The following is a 20,185-nucleotide window of genomic DNA, read 5'->3' as shown; positions in this document are numbered from 1 at the left end:
CCTCTTTCTCCTACCTAACACCCCTTCTATTCTCTCTCTCTTCCTCTCCCTCTCACTCTTTCCCTTTCCTATTAAGATAGTTGCTTCAGTCACATTGCCCAGCATTTTTGACATTTTATATTTCACCCCTTCTCACCCCTCATTCCTATCGGAGCTGAACTTGGACTTAAACGGCATTGGCAGTGCCACTATTCATCTCAACGACCTCGAAAACTATGGATTAGACATTAATATATGTCGTTTTCGGTATTTTTACATGTCACCCCCTTCCCACCCCCGCCCCCTATGGGGACATTGATTTCTTACCTCTACAGTATTCTTTTCCAGATAGTACGTCATATGTATACCGAAATGAGGTATGATAAACCTGTAGAGTTTATTAGTTACTAAGACTATGGGCAGAACCAGTCTATTTCAGTTTTCCCCACCCCTACCCCCTTTTCTATATAGTAAGTCATATGCATACCAAGTTTGGTTAAAATTGCTAGATGTGTTTCAGTGTTATCCTGGAACATACACACACACACACATACACAAACATACATACATACATCCCATTTTATATATATATAGAAGATATTATGTACATATATATATATATATATATATATATATATATATATGTGTGTATATATATATATATATATTGTGTGTGTGTGTGTGTTTGTGTGTTTATGTATATGTTACATATATTCATACATACACCAGTCACACTGTAGGGTTAATAAATCGCTAAAATACGAAAGCATTTTGTCGGTTATTGTGATGTAGACCCAAAAAGATTAAAAGCAGAGTTAATAAGTCTTTGGCTCTTGCAAAGGAACGACAGATTGAAAAGAAAAATACGTAGGCGTAATAAATTCCTGTCTTTGCCTTCATTGCATCATGTCTTATTTACATCATTTTACCCAATAAAGAAAAATTTCTAATAAATAAAAATATATGAAATCAATTCAAGATACTAGTAACAATTGTATATGATACTGATGATTCATATAGCCATCGCAAAGAGCTTAGTAATATAAATCTCAGGATTTACATTATATTTTCTCTTGGACACACTTCTTTCTCTAAAGAGATCAAAAGTATGAGTGTATTCTTCAATTCCTATTTGCATTTCGTGACGTAATACCAAGTAAGTTCACCTGGAAGAATTTTAAATACGAATAATAATTAAAAAATACTCATACTAGCATGAGTCTTAAAATGGGAAAGTAAATCCACAGTTATGTATAAGTATATATATTTAAAGATAAATCAATACAGATAGCTTCAGGGAACATGTTCGGTTCCCCTTTTTTTTCAGGTATCTGTACTGATTTATCTTTAAATATATGTACATACATATAACTGTGGATTTGCTTCTCCAGCAATAATAATAATAATAATAATAATAATAAAAGACAACCAAGGAAATATTTTGTTCCGTTAAACCCGCGAAAGGTCTCTGCTTAACATCCTTCCACCTGGCAAAACGCACGCGAAGAATCGCTCGACGGTCCTCGGAACAAAACGAGGAAAAGCGACGACACAGCATGAGGAGCTTCCCGACTATCATTTCGTGTTTAAAGTACAACAGCTTTAATGTGCTATCATGCGTATCAGAGATGCTCCCAAGTACAACTTTAATTCACTGACCCGAAGGCATTAAAACAGTCGCTACTTACAAGAGAGAGAGAGAGAGAGAGAGAGAGAGAGAGAGAGAGAGAGAGAGAGAGAGCTCTGGGGTGCAGAACTCCTGGCCCTTATTAGCCTTTTTATTTTTTACAATAATAAACGCAGTTCGTATCTAGCAATATTTCGCGACGTGTTCGTTCGCTTTCAATGATTTTATATCTCGCTAGACGACATTCATTTCTCATGTGTTTTTCCATCTGGTTCGCCTTTAGATCTATACACAATTGCCGGTGATTGTTCACAGTTCAATTTCTATCAGATTCATAAAAAAAAGTTGAAATTAACATTTCCAGTAGAGTTACTGTTTTTATTTTATAGCAAAAGGATTCCCGGATCATGGGCTTTACAGTGATTTGTCAAACTCTCTAAGTATTTTTGTTATTGGAGGAATGTCCTATTTTTTCTTGTCAATATATAATCAAGGTTTGATTCCCAGGTAAAGAGAAATGACGCACGCGCGAATCAATAAATATCGTTGTTACTCTGCATACCTAAGCAGTGAATTATGTATCTGGTAGTTATCTGACTGCGGTAGGTCGAGGCTAGGGTGGAAAATGGTAACATGCAAGAACCTTATTCCAATTTACTTAGTGAAAACCAAAAGGAAAGAACCTCCCGGGGCAAATCACTACGGGGGAAAGTTAGAAGTAAGGTGAGGGAAAGCGAGGTTTAGTGAGATGAAAAAATGAGGAACCGAAGATCAGGCATAAGTACAGGAGGATGAACAAGGTATCCAAGAGTAAACTAAAAGAGAAAATATACACAAGCAGCACGAACATTAGGGAGAATTTCTACAGGGAGGTAAATACAGAGAAAGATTAAAGTACAATCATGCAGTGGAGAGGTTCTTTCTGAAGTGAATGCAGTCCTTAGTTAACAGAGAGAGTAATTTGAAAAACTGTTGAATGTAAAAGATGAAGAAAGGCAAAGTCGACTGATGCTCGAGTGGATAGAGTTAATATTAGTTTGAGAATACTTGTGGAAGTTACTGTTGACCATGTAAGGATGAAAATTAAGAAGTTGAACAATAAAGAGACACCAGGAGTTCACTGAGTTAACAGAGATATGCTGTGGTAGGTGGTGACAGGATTAAATGGCTGTCCAGGGTTTATAATGGATGCCTGGAGGAAGGCTCTTTCACTGTATAAATGTAAAGGTGATACAAGTGACTGTATGAGTTAAGGCAGAATATTATTATTACTCTGAATGCTAGGGAAGGTGTAAGGTAAGATTTTGATTTAGAAAGTACGACAGATGAAAGAGACTGATCTGAGTTTAGGTAATAAAAAGAGGACACTGATAAAGAGACTGTCATGAAATTAGAAGTCAAGGAAAAGGCTGTAATTAGTAAACGCTAATGAATGAAGTAACAGGAAGGCAATGTAGAAGGTCTGGATGATCTATAATAAAAAAAATAGGTTGTCAAAAAAACAATCTTTTTATAATGAAAGTGGGAGTGACTAGTTTGGTGTAAAAGTTGGTCTGAGACAACGGTGTCTTATCTCTCGTGGCTGTTTAACATGTCTATGGAAGGTCTGGTGCAAAAAGCCAAAGAAAATCAGACATGGGTGCAAAGCTGTTGTATTGGAACAAGAGCTTTGAACAGATGGGATGGTTGATCCTAGAGTATGACAAAGTACTGAATGGGGATAGAAAAGAGGCTGCACAAAGTACTGAATGGGGATAGAAAAGAGGCTGCAGAAACTGATAAAAGATGTAAGGGCAGAAAGTTAAGAGTAAACGTGAGCAAGAATATAAGAGCAACTGACTGCAATTATGGATGGCAGAAAAATGGAAGACAAATGTGTAAAGGATTGGGTGCGGGCTTAAAATGTCTATGCAAGCAAAGATGAGAATGTATGAAAGGATAGTTGTGCCAACTCTCCTTTATGGAAGTCAACTGTGTCTTTTCAATGTGAATGAAATGAAAAGGTGAGACTAAATGATTTGTTTGATTAGTACAAGTGGGGCAAGAAGAACTGGTTAGGTGCAAAATGTGGGGCTAGGCAAAGGAGTGGGGGGGTAAAGGGGTTAATGTAGATGAAAGGATTCAGCGGTTTTTTGAGGTGGTTTAGTGTGGTGTAAAGAACTGACGACAAAAAGCTGATGAACAGTGTGTAAAATTCGGAAGCATTAGAATGAAGGAGAGGGCGATCTTAGAAAGCGCTGGGTGGGCAATGTGCAAGAGGAATGGAAAGAGAGGGACTTAATATCCAGGAGTGGGAGGGTGCTTGCAAGACAGAGGTGACTGGCACAGCATGTATAGTGACATTTGATGTACTCCTGATGAGCCCTCTGTGCAAGAGCATGAGGCAGCTAATGCTGTAGAAGTTACTTATTCAAGGGGTTCATCCACATTTCAGCAGTCAATGTATGAGTGTGAAAAGGAAATGATATGCATATATCTATATATATATATATATATATATATATATATATATATATATATATATATATATACATATATATTAATTATATATATATACTATACACAAACATATATGTATATATGTATATATATATATACATATATATATATATATATATATATATATATATATATATATATACACACACATATATGTATATCCATATATATATATATATATATATATATATATATATATATATATATATATATATATATATATATATATAAAGAACATATGAGCACGTACATATGAACACGTGTTTCACAGTATTTCTGACTCACATTAGGATCGAACTCCTGTCAATCAAATGTAAGGCAAGGACGCTACCAATTGACCCACACAGGTCATAAGTGAAGTTGGAACCTAAGTACTTCTGTACCTGAGGTTTTTTCTGGGCAGGCTGCTTTACTGACCTGTGAAGGTCAGTTGTTAGCCCCCTGATCTTTCATTTGAAAGACCAGGGTTGCAGAAATATATATATATATATATATATATATATATATATATATATATATATATATATATATATATATATATATTATATACTGCCACTAATGCATGTACTTAACAACGAAATGTACATTTTTCTTGTATAGATTACACTTATGGGTATTTTATATATGATATAAATAAGCCATCTGCCCCAGCAAGAAATAACATTTTCTTTGTATTTGATTACACACACATATATGTATATATATTTATATACAAATATATATATATGCTATGTAGATATGTATATTATGTGTTGGTACATATACATATATGTATATATATATATGTATATATATATATATATATATATATATATATATATATATATGTATATATGTTATATATATATATTTGTGTGTCTGAGCTATATGTCTAAAACCCCGGTAGTATTTTATCATGACAGGAACTTGTTACATCAAACCTGAATACCCTTCATAATATACTTACACATACCTATACATGCATGAGAGAGAGAGAGAGAGAGAGAGAGAGAGAGAGAGAGAGAGAGAGAGAGAGAGAGAGAGAGAGAGAGAGAGATTGCTACATGTTAACCATCAGAGGGAGGACATTTTGAATTGTTATTGGTTGGATATATTGCCGTGACGGATTGATTTGTGGCGGGTAGCGACTCCTCCATCACAAGCAACCTCCGATGGAATGGACAATTATTTCCAGCGGTGTGAGCGATGTCATATGACATCTCTCGTGCCTTGTTTGGCCTCTTGCTCTATCTGTCATCCTCGATGCAAATTTTATAAAGGGCGATTTCAAGGGGGCCGTCAGCCCCGATTGAGAAAGGAAAGGCTCCTGGTACACCGGCATTCTATGCTTTGTAATAAACATACCACCATTATTTCTTTGGCAATGAAATACAGTCACGAAGGCGATGCACGAGCACACCTTTTAATTACCGAATCCGAGAGTTCCTTTTGGCCCGAAACCTGTTTCTGTTATTTGTTTAATATGATTTCGCAAATCTGTCATCAAACCTTCTTTCGGTATCAGTAGAAACACTTGAAAGGTTCTTGAAAAAGAACAGACATTTTCAGGATATTATAAATTATCTCGACATGTTATAAACTTTCATTAATGTTCTTAACCACTTGTAGCATCACTTTAGCTTTGTTGCATATATAAGGCTGCACCATGCAGTGGTTACTTTTGCGGAAATCTCCAAATTGAGACATAACCAGTTTCATTGGGCTTCTCTTCAATTAACTTCCAGAATGCAGAACTCTGAATTTCTCTATTTCCATAATTCTTTGACCACGCCTCGTTTAAAAAGGCACTCATGCATCAATTATAAAGAGAAGCACATTAAAATTGATTTCTTGCAGTTACCGAACACGAAGCCTTGATCATCCATGACCGCTTCGTCATCTATACCATAAATCTTCAGGGTATGGGGTAAATGAAAACCAGGAAGATAGTGCAAAGAACGTTTGCAATGGCGCAGTACTGACTGTGGATGTTGAACAGAAACTGCAGAAACTAGTAAAGTAGTTTGGAAGTATTTGCAGGAGAGAAAGTTGAAGGTAAGTGGGAGCAAGAGCAAGATTATGAGAGAAAATGGAAACCAGGAAGATGGAGAAAAGAATTATAACAAGGGTGGTGGAAGGATGGAAATGTTTGAATTGTATGTGTGAAAGGTAGCAGAAGCTCTTCAAATTATTTGGAAATGAATAGTACCCAACTGAGACTTAAGGAGAGTGAAGAGAGGGTTTTGAGCTGGTTTGGTCACAAGGAGGGAACGGAGGGAGACAGTTTAAAGCAAGAGATGTATAACCCGAAAGTCTTAAGAGTGAAAAGACGGACACCAATTAAGAGCGGTCACAAGCCTTATAAATGGGAGTGGTGAGTGATGGCGTGAGTGAAGGGAGGGAGAAGGCGGCCAGTGCGCTGTTAATGAGCCCATGGTGTAGAGCAGTAAAGTTTTCGTCATTTCCCCCTGCACCAGTGCAAGGATTTCCCCCTTCATGGGAAAGGTGTACACTGTGACGACTTATTTTATTTTCCATTAGGCAAATACTGAAGTTGAATAAGATTTTTACATAGCCATGAGATACAAAATAAAAGTTTTGTTTATTCTTCTACTTCAAATTGAATTAAACTGATTTCTTGTGCACCAGTGTATCAATATCAGGGCTAGTTTTGACACAGATGTCAGTTTCGTGCTTTGGATATTGTGATATAGTAGAAAATCCTGCCTCATAGGTTGTGGATATTTTCAATATAGTTATATGCTCCATATATATATATCGTCCTTGGCAGAAGAGTCTCTCTCTCTCTCTCTCTCTCTCTCTCTCTCTCTCTCTCTCTCTCTCTCTCTCTCTCATGATAAAATACATCTGATATTTTTTTAGTAGGCAATATATTACTATAAATTTCCCCATATTGAGAACCACTGGTGTATAGCATAAAGTATGTCATATATGGGATGTATGGTATTTGTATTGCTATACTGATAGAATAAGATTTTTACGTATATACATATATAAACATTTTCTAATATATATACATATATATATAAATATATATATATATATATATATAATATATATATATATATATATATAAATATATATAAACTTTTATCACATCACCATGATTCATATACAATCAAGTAAGCTAAAACGTCCTTCAATATTCAATTCACGCTCTACCTCAGAAATAATATATTTTTCATATATGTTAGCGAAGGGAATTTTTGATTGATGTGGTTGAATCGTGGGCTCGAACCCCAGCGAAGGACAAGAACTCGGGACTACGGTGGACGCATTTAACCCACGCGGCCAAAGTGGGTTAAATGCGTCCACTGTAGTCCTGAGTTCTTGTCCTTCACTGGTTCTCGAGCCCGACGGACGACGAACTTATTATCAACTAAAAAATACCCCTTCGGTAACATATATGAAATTATATTATTTCGAGGTAGAACGAACTGATATTAAAGGACGTTTGTAGTTTACTGAGAATATATATATATATATATATATATATATATATATATATATACCAATATATATATATATATATATATATATATATACAGGTGTGTATATATATCTGTTCAGGTATATATATATATATATATATATATATATATATATATATATATATATATATATATATATATATATATAACTATATATATATATATTCGAAAGCCTTTAATAAACCAAAGAACTTCCAATTACCATACATAAGCATGGGGCAAAGTATCATCAGTCGCACATCATATCATTAGAAATGGAAAGGTAAATCTCATTTGGCTCACTTATTGCTAGGAAACTGAGTTAGCAAAAAAATGAATGGACATAGTATTTAGCGGTCATAACTTGTAAAATATATGCCTGTATTACGTAAAAGTCATATAAATACAAACACCTTCTTACCTGACAATATTATGGCTAAGAATTTTCAGATTTTAAAATTCAGAGATAAAGGAGAAATACTTATAGAAGCTATCTATATCTGGAATAAAATCCCAACTGAGTACCTCTGGTGAAAGCCTCTGACGCTGGTATAGATAATATGCTTAAGCACGCAACGACACGCATTGTATGACAGTAAGCAGAGGTACTAATATTGGGTTGAGTACACATACAGTACACAAGGATGACTGTTGTTAACGAGGTAGCGGAGATAGCGAAGTGACAGTGGGCGTGGCAAAGTTTGAAAATGTTACCGATGTCAATTAGCTTTGCGCTCTCTCGCCGGGTCAAGCTTAAGATCAGGCCATCATTATAGAATTAAGGCATGTCCAGCTCTGTTGCCAACACACAAGTCATGATTTCTTGTTGGCTCTTGAAACCGGAAAGTGGACTAAGTCCGACTAAAGGATGATTCGTCATTTCGCCCACCTCGCCCGTATCTTAACAACAGTTTGAAATAAACCTCATCTAGTTTAGTGAAATACTTTTTACCCGTATCCTTTAGGAAAAACTAGACTTCTATAGCCTGTAACTTTTAAAGTCCTACGTTTATTTTCAAGAATGTTATGCGCTCCACATTGTCCATGATACAAAAATTTATCACTTTATATGCAGTAAAATTCTAGTGTTGATAGCCCCAAAAACTCCGAGAGTCAGAGCTCTACACGGCCTTCAAGTGTGGCCACGTCGACCTTTTAAAGGCTTAGGTAGGCTCTTATTGCGCCACAGGAAACCGATTGAGGAGGTTCTTTTGAGCCACAGCTATCTCCTGTCTGAGCAGTTTTCTGGGAGTTATGTATGACTAATGCACCTTTTCGTGAAATATTTCGAAAATAATCATCGACAATAGTTGCACCTTGGTTGTATGCACGTTAGCAATAATTTATCGTCATGATTTTATGAAATTTTGGACGTAAAAGGCGGGAAAATTGTTTTGCTTATTCAAATCACAAGAAAATTCAACTTGTCTAATTTTAACGCTAAAGTAAAGAAAATCCAGTAAAAGAAAATTATCGAAGTTTACCTACAGATCTGAAGTTCTTTGTGGAGTACATTTTTTCGAAGAAAAAACGGAAGCGCTTACACATTACATACACGGCTTGTGTGTTGTGTGTGTGTGTGTGTGTGTGTGCGTGTGTGTGTGTGTGTGTGTGTGTGTGCGTGTGTGTGTGTGTGTGTGATGCAGCTTAAGTGGTGGAGTTTGAAATTATCAACATTTGGTATGGAGAAAGGAAATTCATTAAAAGTTTTTTCTGGGGGTGGTTACCGTTGGACTGCTTCAGAACCAATTTTATGAAGTGAATGACTGACTAACGAATTTCATGATAAAGATGATGAAAACGACACACAACTAAGTAGTAATTTACTTAATATTCCTCCCTTTGCGTCTACGATACCTAGCAAATCTTGGCGAGACTTGTAACGTAAGATTATATACGATACTGTGGCACCAAGTTAATAAAGTATTACTCTCCGGAAACTGGGTCGTACATGCAGCACCCAGGATTAGTTTAACAGTGAATTTTGTTCACATTACAAACGTAATTTTTTTCCTTCATTCCTTTACCCTGGTAAACTCTGAAACTCAATACCCTTATTTCCTAATAATGCACAATTTTCCTCAATTTCGGGGGAAGGGAGGGGATGGTCTGTCTTCGCCAACCTATTCAAAAGGAAAATTTAGCTAGTCCTTTTTTTTTGGTATTAGTCGTTTCCATTTTAGTTTCAGATTTCCCGCATAAAAAATAAATTAATATCAAATATATTCAGTTACACAAGGCTGTTCTCTTGTTGTTCGTAGTAACACACTCTTCTAGATCTTACACGAATTTTAATTTTTTTCTTTTTTTACAGTATAAGTCACAGACTTCTTTTCATCATCACCAATAACTAACAATGATCCTAACTATTACTACTTCACGCAACTATCATCTACTATCCAAAGATGCCGGTGGGTCGGGGCTATTCCGTGAAAACGAGTGTTGGGGGTAAGAGAGGAGGAGAGGATGATTGGGGAAGGGGAGGGGAAAGGAGGGGTTGAAAAGTGGAAGAGCAAACCCCCTTCCCTCGTCCCTCTTCTCTCCTACTATGTAAGCAGTTCAGTTTTCCTCTTTTCTGTATGATTTAACCCTGAACAAATTAGCTAGGCGGAGAGTTTACCTAAGTTCCTAAAACGTATTCAACGCCGGGCATTATCACAAAATATTGCCACAAGTTATCTACAAAGTTGGTCGACCCCCAGAAAGTTCGCTCACGAATTTTGAAGGTAAAGTAAACCGTATGAGTGTAAGAGGTTGGGGCGGAAGGGGCAAGGCACTACCCTCCCACTCCTTCCATCCACTCCCACCCCCTCCATAACTCCACAAGATGGAGTCGAAGGAGGGAGAAACAGTTAAAGAAGGAAAACGGATGAGAGAGAGAGAGAGAGAGAGAGAGAGAGAGAGAGAGAGAGAGAGAGAGAGAATATTCAATTTGACTAGTTTTCTGTGGTAACTTGACGCTGGTGTGAAATTTCATAAAAAAATCTATCCAGTTACAGCCTTCAATAAATTACTATATAGAAATATAGAGGGAATTAATGTCCATGATACCAATGAGATAGTTTAAAATTTTCCCCACAAAAGAATATTTTTTCTGATTTAAACGATTAATACCATAATAATTAGTGATTATTATATGCTTTGTATACTCGGATGATGCAGTTCTCATCTGAATTATTTGTTTCCTTCAGTCTCTTTTAGATATCCTGCGGCTCTACTGCTGCTGAAGATACTCATGGTGCTGAACGCTAATTCAAATTAAGAAACGTGTGGGTTATTCTAACAAAATGATTTTTGTATATAAAATACTTTATCTAAATCATGCTGTGCAATTTTAGTTCTGAAATAATAATAATAATAATAATAATAATAATAATAATAATAATAATAATAATAATAATAATAATAAAGCTTCATGCATTACTTTATTAGAATACTGCCTGTTAACTGGCTGAATGAAAAAGGCACACCCGTCTTAAAAGGAAATAAAAAAATCTGAATACATGATACGAAAACATACTAAGGCAGTAACACGCACCGGTTTGGAGTAAATTATGATCTTTAATTCTTTGCCTGACATACTTCTATAACAATATGAATATTTATACAGACCATTTGTAGAAACTTTCGTTCGTGCCTCCCTTATCGTCAAATAATTACTATACTTTGTCTCAGTTGTTAACGCAACATACAAACAATTACATTTATGACTGAAATGACTTTAATAAAAACGGATGCAATGGGAAATATGCCGAAATCCTAGGAGACATGGTGGAAGTTGCAAGAAAGAAAATGGGAAATCCTTCCCGAACGTAAGGGAAAACGGGTGACCATTTTTTCAAGGCAAGTGAACGCATCAGCGTTGTTGCAAGGACTGCGTACATACCTTAAAGCAACCACCTTACGTCTTTACTCTTCAAAAAAGGTACTTGTTAGTTAACATTTTTATCTACTCATGTTCGGTAAGACTGAGACTAACGTAAAATCAGGAGTTAATGCATTATTAAATAAAATATGTTTTCTGATGAACTATTTCCCTCTATACACATACAAACACACAGTATGAGTTATGAGAAATGCGATATTCCTTTGTCTGCCGTTTGGTTAACAAGAAAAGTGCTGATTATAAAGAACCGAAGATTCATGCCATTTCAACATCTTCGTCATTTTGCAATATCAATACCATAAAAAGGATAGCTCATGCTAGCTGGAACACACGAGACCTCAAAGTAAAGGGTGTTTATATTAAGAGCCTATGGAAAGAGAGAAGGATAAATGAAGGGAATACAAAAATTATTTCCTCACAACTACAGACAAAAAGATAATCAACCCTCAGAAAATTACTATGAAAGTCATGAAAACTTTCGGAGAAACGTGAAAACAATAGAACAACCCAGTTTAACAACGAGGTCATGAGTTAAGAGACACGTGTTAGTTGTAATTGTAAACTAACATTCAAGGAACTAACAGAAACCTAGACTACAGCCAAAAAAAAATTTTTTTTAAATAATAAAAAGAAATAAAAACTATGAAACACTAGAAAAAAAGGTAAAAAATTTAGATTATAATGAAATTAGCATAACAGAAGGAAGAATGCTGGCTGGTTTGTACAAAGTAACAGAACTATAATAATTGGAATGGTAGAGGACAAATGCCCATAAGAAGCAGAAAAAATCTTACAAATTTTTAAGATGATACGACATTTCAAGGCGTACTGATCAAAATGATTACGTAGTTTCCAGTATTAACTGCAGCCAACAGAAGTTATAATCAAATGCTCCCTTCGTATTCCAATATACACTTTTACTATAAGGCGCTCTGCCTGAAACTGATAAAAGGTAGTAAGGAGTCTCAAGAGCTTCTGCAAATCACTTCTGGGGATGACATGCATGCAATATTCCATAGCCTGAGATTAACTAATCTCGTTTAAGTTTATTTGCAAAAAGGGGAAAGGCAGCTATCAAAGGAATCAAGTCACTAGATTTTATTATCATTTTCTAAACAGTAAACGGGACCCATATAATTCTCGTAATGATATATTTACATACACACATATGTATATGTATCTATATGTGTAAATTTGTATATATATACATATATATATATACATATATATATATATATATATATAATGTATGGTGAGTATATAATATATATATCTATATATGTGTATGTATATATATTAATATGATATATATATATATATTAGTATATATATATTATATATATATATATATATATATGTGTGTGTGTGTGTGTATATATACATTATTATGTGTATAATTATATATATATATACATATACATATATGGATGAGGCGTCACCACCAGCCTCCTGTAAAGGTAGTCGTGGCTGATTGGTACAGTGCTCAGCCTGAATTTGATGGGCCCGTGGATTGTTCCTAGCTTTCCGCTTGTCAGTCCGCTCTCCAAATTTGTACCATTGTCTGCTGAGTCAAATAAAAGGGATAGGGAAAAGCAACCTCGTCCGTGAAGATTTTCTGAGATACTGTAAGGTCATTCTCTTCTGGAGGCAGTTCCTCCACAGGTAAAAGATGTATTGTAAAAATGTCTTTTCCTTTTACAGCGTGTGGTTTCGGGAGGTGTTCACCTTCCGGCTAATCAACAAGTTTTATGGGAAGAGGTTGTTAGTTCCATGGCCTTCTCCACTCTTACTTCGACCTACTACATTCAGATAAGTACCAGGTACACAAATATACCATGAGATTTAACAGGATTGTGTGAAGCTTTCCGCCTCGCATGGATATGGGGTTAGGGACATTTCGCCGATCATATCGTTGAACTGCGTAGGTATACATACATACGTACTGTACCTACAAAAATATAAATAAATAAATAAATAATTTTCTATAAATTTCCCATGTTAATGAAATTCATTCATACCACTGACTTATTCTCAAGGAGGTTTATAAGAATATTGCATGTTTTGGTCTCTCAAATATATCTTAATGGGAAATTCCACAATATTTTTTCTTGATTTAATTCTAAGTTCTTTCACTTTTTATTCCTTGGTGTTACGACCTTTTCTTCCGAAATAAGTCTGATCAATCGTACGATCTGCAATGCATCATCGCGAATTACTCTTTAGTCTTTTAGTGCAGGGTTTATTAAAGATAGTGTCACTCACTATTTACAAATGCTCAAACAATCGTATACTTTCTTCTTGAAATGCTGTAACAAAAAAATTACACTTGATAAGTAAAGCATAACTAAAAGACAAGAGTTTACAAACAAATATTCAGTTACAATTTACATACTTAGTTGTCAATTGCATTATAATTTAGTTCTGCACTGAGATACCACTGACTGGGGAGAGCTTGGAAATACTGTGCACAGAAGCCTCTTCCCGGCTAGTTCTCTATCTGCAAAGATTTGATTTTATTTGTTTCTCTATTTTCGTCTCGTGTGGAATTGATTAGTTACAGGAGAATAAGGAAGTTGCGTGCTGTGAAGACGACTTGGCGTCCTGTCTGTTCATATTTTTATTATGCCATAAACAATATCTCCCTTCCTCCAATCTCACCCCTTCACGTCATAAACCTTCACTGGTGTATTTGTTCTTGAATCCTATTCCTTTCTTATCTTTTCGTAGCCCTCCTCAGCCTCCGCTCCCAAAGCCACCCCTTCGTCCTTCCCTCCCTCCCCCCAACCCCCAAGACCCATGTACTATGCAACATAATCAACCATGAAGCAAGGGGGGCGAAAGGCAGCTCTAAAAGTCACGAACAATGCATCTATCTGCATATGGATACCTCTTCCCTGAGCTCCAGTTATGACAGAGGGGACCCATAAATTCTCCTAACTACCTTGCACGCCGCTCATAAAAAGTGGACATTCGACACACTGCAACCGTATCAACAATGAAGTGGCTCACAAGAGGTTCGAGAGAGGAATTTTGTCCTATACACTTCCAGCCTACTTTTTGCATACTTTTTTTTCTTTTCTCTCTCCTCTTTTATTGCCTTTCCTTTCCTCCAATGTTTTTTTTTATAGTACTCTCATTCTTTTTGTCGTTCGCTATGCAAGTACAAATTCGTGGGAGAACACGGCTTCCATACTTGAACACATAACAAAGATGAAACGATATTCTGATGTTAGTTACTTCGACGATATTCATCTTAACAATCTGCCTCTCACATATCTCTTAATAGTTAATGTTAATCTTGTTAGCACGGCAATGGAAAAATAGTAAAACATAGCAAACCTGAACAAGAAAAAAAATATAGTCATCCGTAGTGCCCATAAGCATAAATCTGCATAATGTATTTTACAATTCAACTCTGCAGCACGTAAGTTAATGCATACATACGTGCATACAGATACACATACACAAACTCACACACATACACACACGCCCGCACATGCACACACACATATATATATTATATATATATTAACGTATTCATATATAATGTAAAAATTAAAGAAACAAGAAAAGGGGAATACTGCTGTCACTATATATATATATATATATATATATATATATATATATATATATATATATATATATTCTTATATTATATATATATATATATATATATATATATATATATACCTATTTGCATTACACCTACATGTATTGTACATAGTAGCTTTATGTATGAATACATAAATAACATATTCATAATTACAATCGCGAACTTTTATTTGTACGAAGCTAAACTAGTACTCGATCCGCCATTGCTTTGTTCACTCCTCCTCGCTCGACCCCCTTTCCCCCTCCTCTAACTTTTCCTCCTCCTCCTCCTCCCTGTCTCCCCAGTCCTGGTACCCGTGCACCCTGCAATTGCAGCCTGCAATAAAAGATCCACCGTTGCTGACTTGTGCCATTAAGCAAGTAACGACAGTATTCAAGTAGGTCGACCCCTTCTAACTTGGAATGAAATTTCGAGTCTTGGGCGATCCCCGTATTTTGTTTCTTGCTTTTGTTGTTCGTCCGCAACTCTCTCTCTCTCTCTCTCTCTCTCTCTCTCTCTCTCTCTTTCTCTCTTTTCCGATCCGCCGCTTCTTCTCCTCGCCGGCTGAAGAGGCCTGGAGACGAAATTCATCACAACTTATGAATAATCATTGTCGTTCACTTACATATTCCGCGACCACCAGTATCATTTGGGTTAGATTCTTTCAACGCACTGAACTATCGGAATTTTAATGTCAATTTAGTCTTTCTTGGACAAATTCAACGAAGTTTCTGTACGCCCGCTAGCTCTCTCTCTCTCTCTCTCTCTCTCTCTCTCTCTCTCTCTCTCTCTCTCTCTCTCTCTCTCTCTCTATTAAAATGAGCCAATATTAAAATTCTGGAAAGTAGGCTACTTACGGCGAAATTACTTTCATTCAAAATATCTCGAGAACGAATAATGAAGATCTGAGTCATTTGTATATACTGTATATATATATATATATATATATATATATATATATATATATATATATATATATATATATATATATATATATATATATATATATATATATATATATAATATATATATATAATATATATATATATATATATATATATGTATATATATATGTATATATATATAGCATATATAACATACACACACACACGTGTGTGTGTGTAATGTGTGTGCCAGCAAGCTGCTGTGCCCTTGGGTGCAACCTCACTACCTTATCGAAGTCAGAGGCCAAAAGATCACTCTTTAAAAGAGTTGTGAATCCATTAGACAGGCAAAAGGCAAAAGGGGATTCCAATGCGGTTCCAGAAGATGGCGATTTATCTAGCTGCTGAAGGAATGTAGTTCATCCTCAAAGAGGACTGGTTAACCCCTCTTGCCTATGTGGGTGCACCAAAGGCCTCAGTATGATGGATGCTGGTTCGGAGAAGCAACGGTGACAACCACCAGTGCTCAGCGAAGAAGCCATTTTGCGTGCAAACCATGTGCAGCAATGCTATATTAATAGTGATAATAGAAGAAACAGAAATTTTCGAAGTACAGCTACTGGAAAGAAAAAAAGACCACGTACTGGAATACATGAGGAAGTAAAAGGAAATTCAGGAAAAGTGTGACAGGATATGTAAGACTTGATGAAATGTTTGGTATAAATATAACCACAACTCAGGGCGAAACAAGTTTTGCTGAACGTGAGTTATGCAGATAAAGACTTATGATGAGATGCGTCTCAGGACGAAAGGTTCAAATGGAGAGAACCTACCTGACAAGAATACACTTTTACTTTTACTCTGATGGACTGAATAATGTATGAGGGGCAATTAAACTTTAAAAGGTGATAGGAGTTGATGCGATTACAACTGAAATGCAAATGAATTCAGATAATACTGTAGGGTATTTCACAGCAATATGTGTCAGGGAATCTGGATGAAAGCAAGGCTTCAAAAGAAAATGAAGGAGGGAGAGATGCTCTTAAGTATGAATGGAAAAATGACAAAGGGGATTATAAGGGTCCACGATAGCGTTTGTTGAGAAAAGACATGGCAAAAGGATTAATAATGGAAGAACACTGAGTCAAAGAAAAGGATGCGTGGCCTGAATCCGAGATACACAATAGAAAGGTTGCTAGTATAAAATCTGTGGTTTGTGAGTCAGGAGAAAAGTTGTATGTGGCATTTGGTAGGTCTCCGACAAGGATAAAGTGTGTCCTTAAGGCAGTGTGTTAGACAAATGATGGTAAGAAGGGAGAAGCAAATGAATCCCGAATAAGTGATACAGGGGTGCCAGCATAAACTCCAGAAAAGGTTTGGAAATAGAGTGTCTGGAAAAGCAAAAGTTGCAATATATGAAGGGATTGTTGAGCCAACTGTCCTTTAAAGAAGTGAAGTGTGTGTGCTGAATTCATATACAAGAAGAGAAAACTGCTGAGGTGGATTATCTACAAAGCATCTGAGGAACATGGAGGATTAACGAAGAAAGTTACAGAAATGACGTAAATATGGTAAAGACTAGCACTCGGAAGAAGATATATTTGAGAACTTTGAGGTGGTTTGATTGTGAGGAGGGGACAGAACAGAACAAGTAATTGAAAAGCATCTAAAATCAAATTAATCTTGTGAGACCTAGAAACTGCTAGCAAGAAAGACAGGCAGAGGTAACCTGGAAGCGTAGAACCACAAAGACTATATTAATGTACTGTTGATGGGAATTGCATGCAAGTCTATTGAGCAGCTGATGCTGAGGAAGCTTCCTACCAAGATAATTGTCTATAATATCAAGAAGTGCATACATGTATCTGCATGTAGATATACTAATAAAATTATGATGACAAAAACATTTATAACAAGAGGATATACCTTAGAATGTAGTGCTTCGGATTAATTAAACAGCTTTCTACTAACATGGAACATTGTATAATACCGATCTGAAACATAATCGGCTCCCGCCTACTCAAAAAACAAAAGAAAAAAGGAAAAAGTAGTAAGTCATCTGACTAATGTCATTTCGTAGTAATTTTCAAGAAAGGTTCACTGTAGCACATCTTAATACAAGTGAGGTATAAATGAGCAACGATAAAGCACAACAGAATCGGCTGATATATAAAACCGCCATAACTAATAAAAAGAACTACATATAGTTATATTCCTCCAAAATTAAATCGCAATTTAAATTCTGTTAAGCCTGGTCAGTTACTCATGAACAACTGCAACGTGGCATTACTGGTAATAAGAGCGCAATTACTTTGAAGTATTCGAAAATTAGTTATCAGAACGAATTACAGACAACTTTCGATGCATGATCTGTCAGATACAACCAAGCTATCAAGCATGAAATAGGTTTTGAGCATAATCTCACATAAGTAACGTACGTACAGTATGGTCAATATTAGCATAATTTCACTAATATGAGCGATTAAGATTTTAATAAGTCTCAAAAATCCACAATGAATCTTCACCTGATTATGAAAGGACATTTAAGAGGTTATTTGTCTTCTTTAATAAAGACAATATTCGAGGCAATTCACAAAAGGAGGGACAAAAAAGTTAGAAACCGATCGCCGGATAAAACATGAATAAAATAAAAAGTAATCAAAAATACAAAAGCATTTCTCTTACGGACGCAAATTTCTGAGTAGAATAGGAAACATTTCATAGAACAGCAGGATAAAATCAAAGAACGTAAGCATTCGACTTGAAAAAAATGGGCGTAACGGACGTACTCTGATTTCTGTATTACTAACAGGCAATCTCTTATCTCTTACCTGGATGGTTTGACTTATACCATCCTGATGCAGTACCAGTCGCTGCACCTGTGCTTATGTTTATAACTGAAGCTACCTGAATATCCCATAAAACCGTAAAAAAAAGCAGCGAGGTCACCAATTGTTTACAATAACGGATCCACGAGAGTGCGGTGTGCGTGAGTGTGGGTGTTGTGCTAAGAGAACTAAGATGGACAAATGAATTCATGTACCTCAAATTCATTATGAAAAGGGAAAATTCTAAGATATACAAGCACTATGGAATGAGAAAAGTGCCAGAATTCCGACGCTGAGAGGAATAACGCTTCTAATAAATCTTATTTTATATGTACATATTTGTGTAATAAACAATCGACACTTTTGATACAGCCAATACTCATATGTTAAAATCTATCATTTTTCCATTGCACTTTTTCCTTTGATATTATTTTATCTCAAAACAAAAGGACACGAGTAGCAAAATCTACCATTCCGAAAATAGGATACGTCCCGAAAAATCACAAAATAGCACTGTGTTTACAGAGGCTTCCTCTTCGTTTTTACGGGTGGAAGCTACAAATGGAAAAGCATTATATTTCCCTGGAAGGCTAAAAATGAAAAAATAATAATAATAGAAAGGCGCTCGTAGGATAAAGAAAAAGTGCCGGCCAAGTTTGAAAGCCTTTTTTTATTAGTCCTTTTTTTATCTTTGCATGAGGCAGCAGATAAACCATTCTACCTCCAATTTCTTTCAGCTTTGGTCGGAGACGTTCGATTAATCTAAGAGCGACAATCTGAAGCGGACCTCTTTCTCTCACACTTCTCTCGGAAATTAATCGTTTTCAACATTCACAAACAAAATGCTTCCTCCTAATGTTCTTTATTTGCTGCGACTACTGCACCACATTTTATTCACCGACGCAGATCCATCTCGCTATCCCTGGTACTTCCCTCGGTACCTGTCAGCCTTAATGGGAGTTTTCTTTCACCTTCATTACCATTCCTTAATTCCCACCATTCCTAAATTGATCTATATATACAACTGGAAAGATATTTTCCCTTCCCTTAATTTCCGTCGTCTCATTCTCCCTCCCTAATTTACCGTCTCTTTCATAGTACCCTCCTCTACACCCTCCCCTCCCTTCCCTCATCCAGAGCATTGTCGCTATAGTGAGTCCGAAAGTAAACTATGGGCGGCGGAACTGTCAGGTACGGTGAGGAATGGCCGAAGGGGGGAGAGGATCCGATACTCTTCTTAGCCCTGGCTTCTCTTTCCACAACCCTAAAGGCTCAGGCCTCCTCCTCTTCGCTTCGTTTTTCATTCGGCCTTCTCTACTCTCGCATCTCCTCTTCAAACGCCTTTGGCAAGGCTCCCCCCCTTTTTTTTTTTACTCACTTCAGTGTTGCATTCTTATTTCACTGGATTTTCTTTTTATTC

At 36.1% G+C, this 20,185-nt stretch overlaps 1 long non-coding RNA gene across 1 annotated transcript in view; it reads right to left on the bottom strand.

Annotated features, from left to right (window-relative positions):
* LOC136828038 (uncharacterized) overlaps positions 1-20,185 on the bottom strand; it is a 98,538-nt gene that overhangs the window by 35,261 nt on the left and 43,092 nt on the right. The gene's annotated exons all lie outside the window — the stretch shown is intronic.

The sequence above is a fragment of the Macrobrachium rosenbergii genome, chromosome 42 (genome assembly GCF_040412425.1).
Source record: "Macrobrachium rosenbergii isolate ZJJX-2024 chromosome 42, ASM4041242v1, whole genome shotgun sequence".
Classification (NCBI taxonomy): Eukaryota; Metazoa; Arthropoda; class Malacostraca; order Decapoda; family Palaemonidae; genus Macrobrachium; species Macrobrachium rosenbergii.
This window is presented reverse-complemented; position numbering and strand designations above follow the sequence as displayed.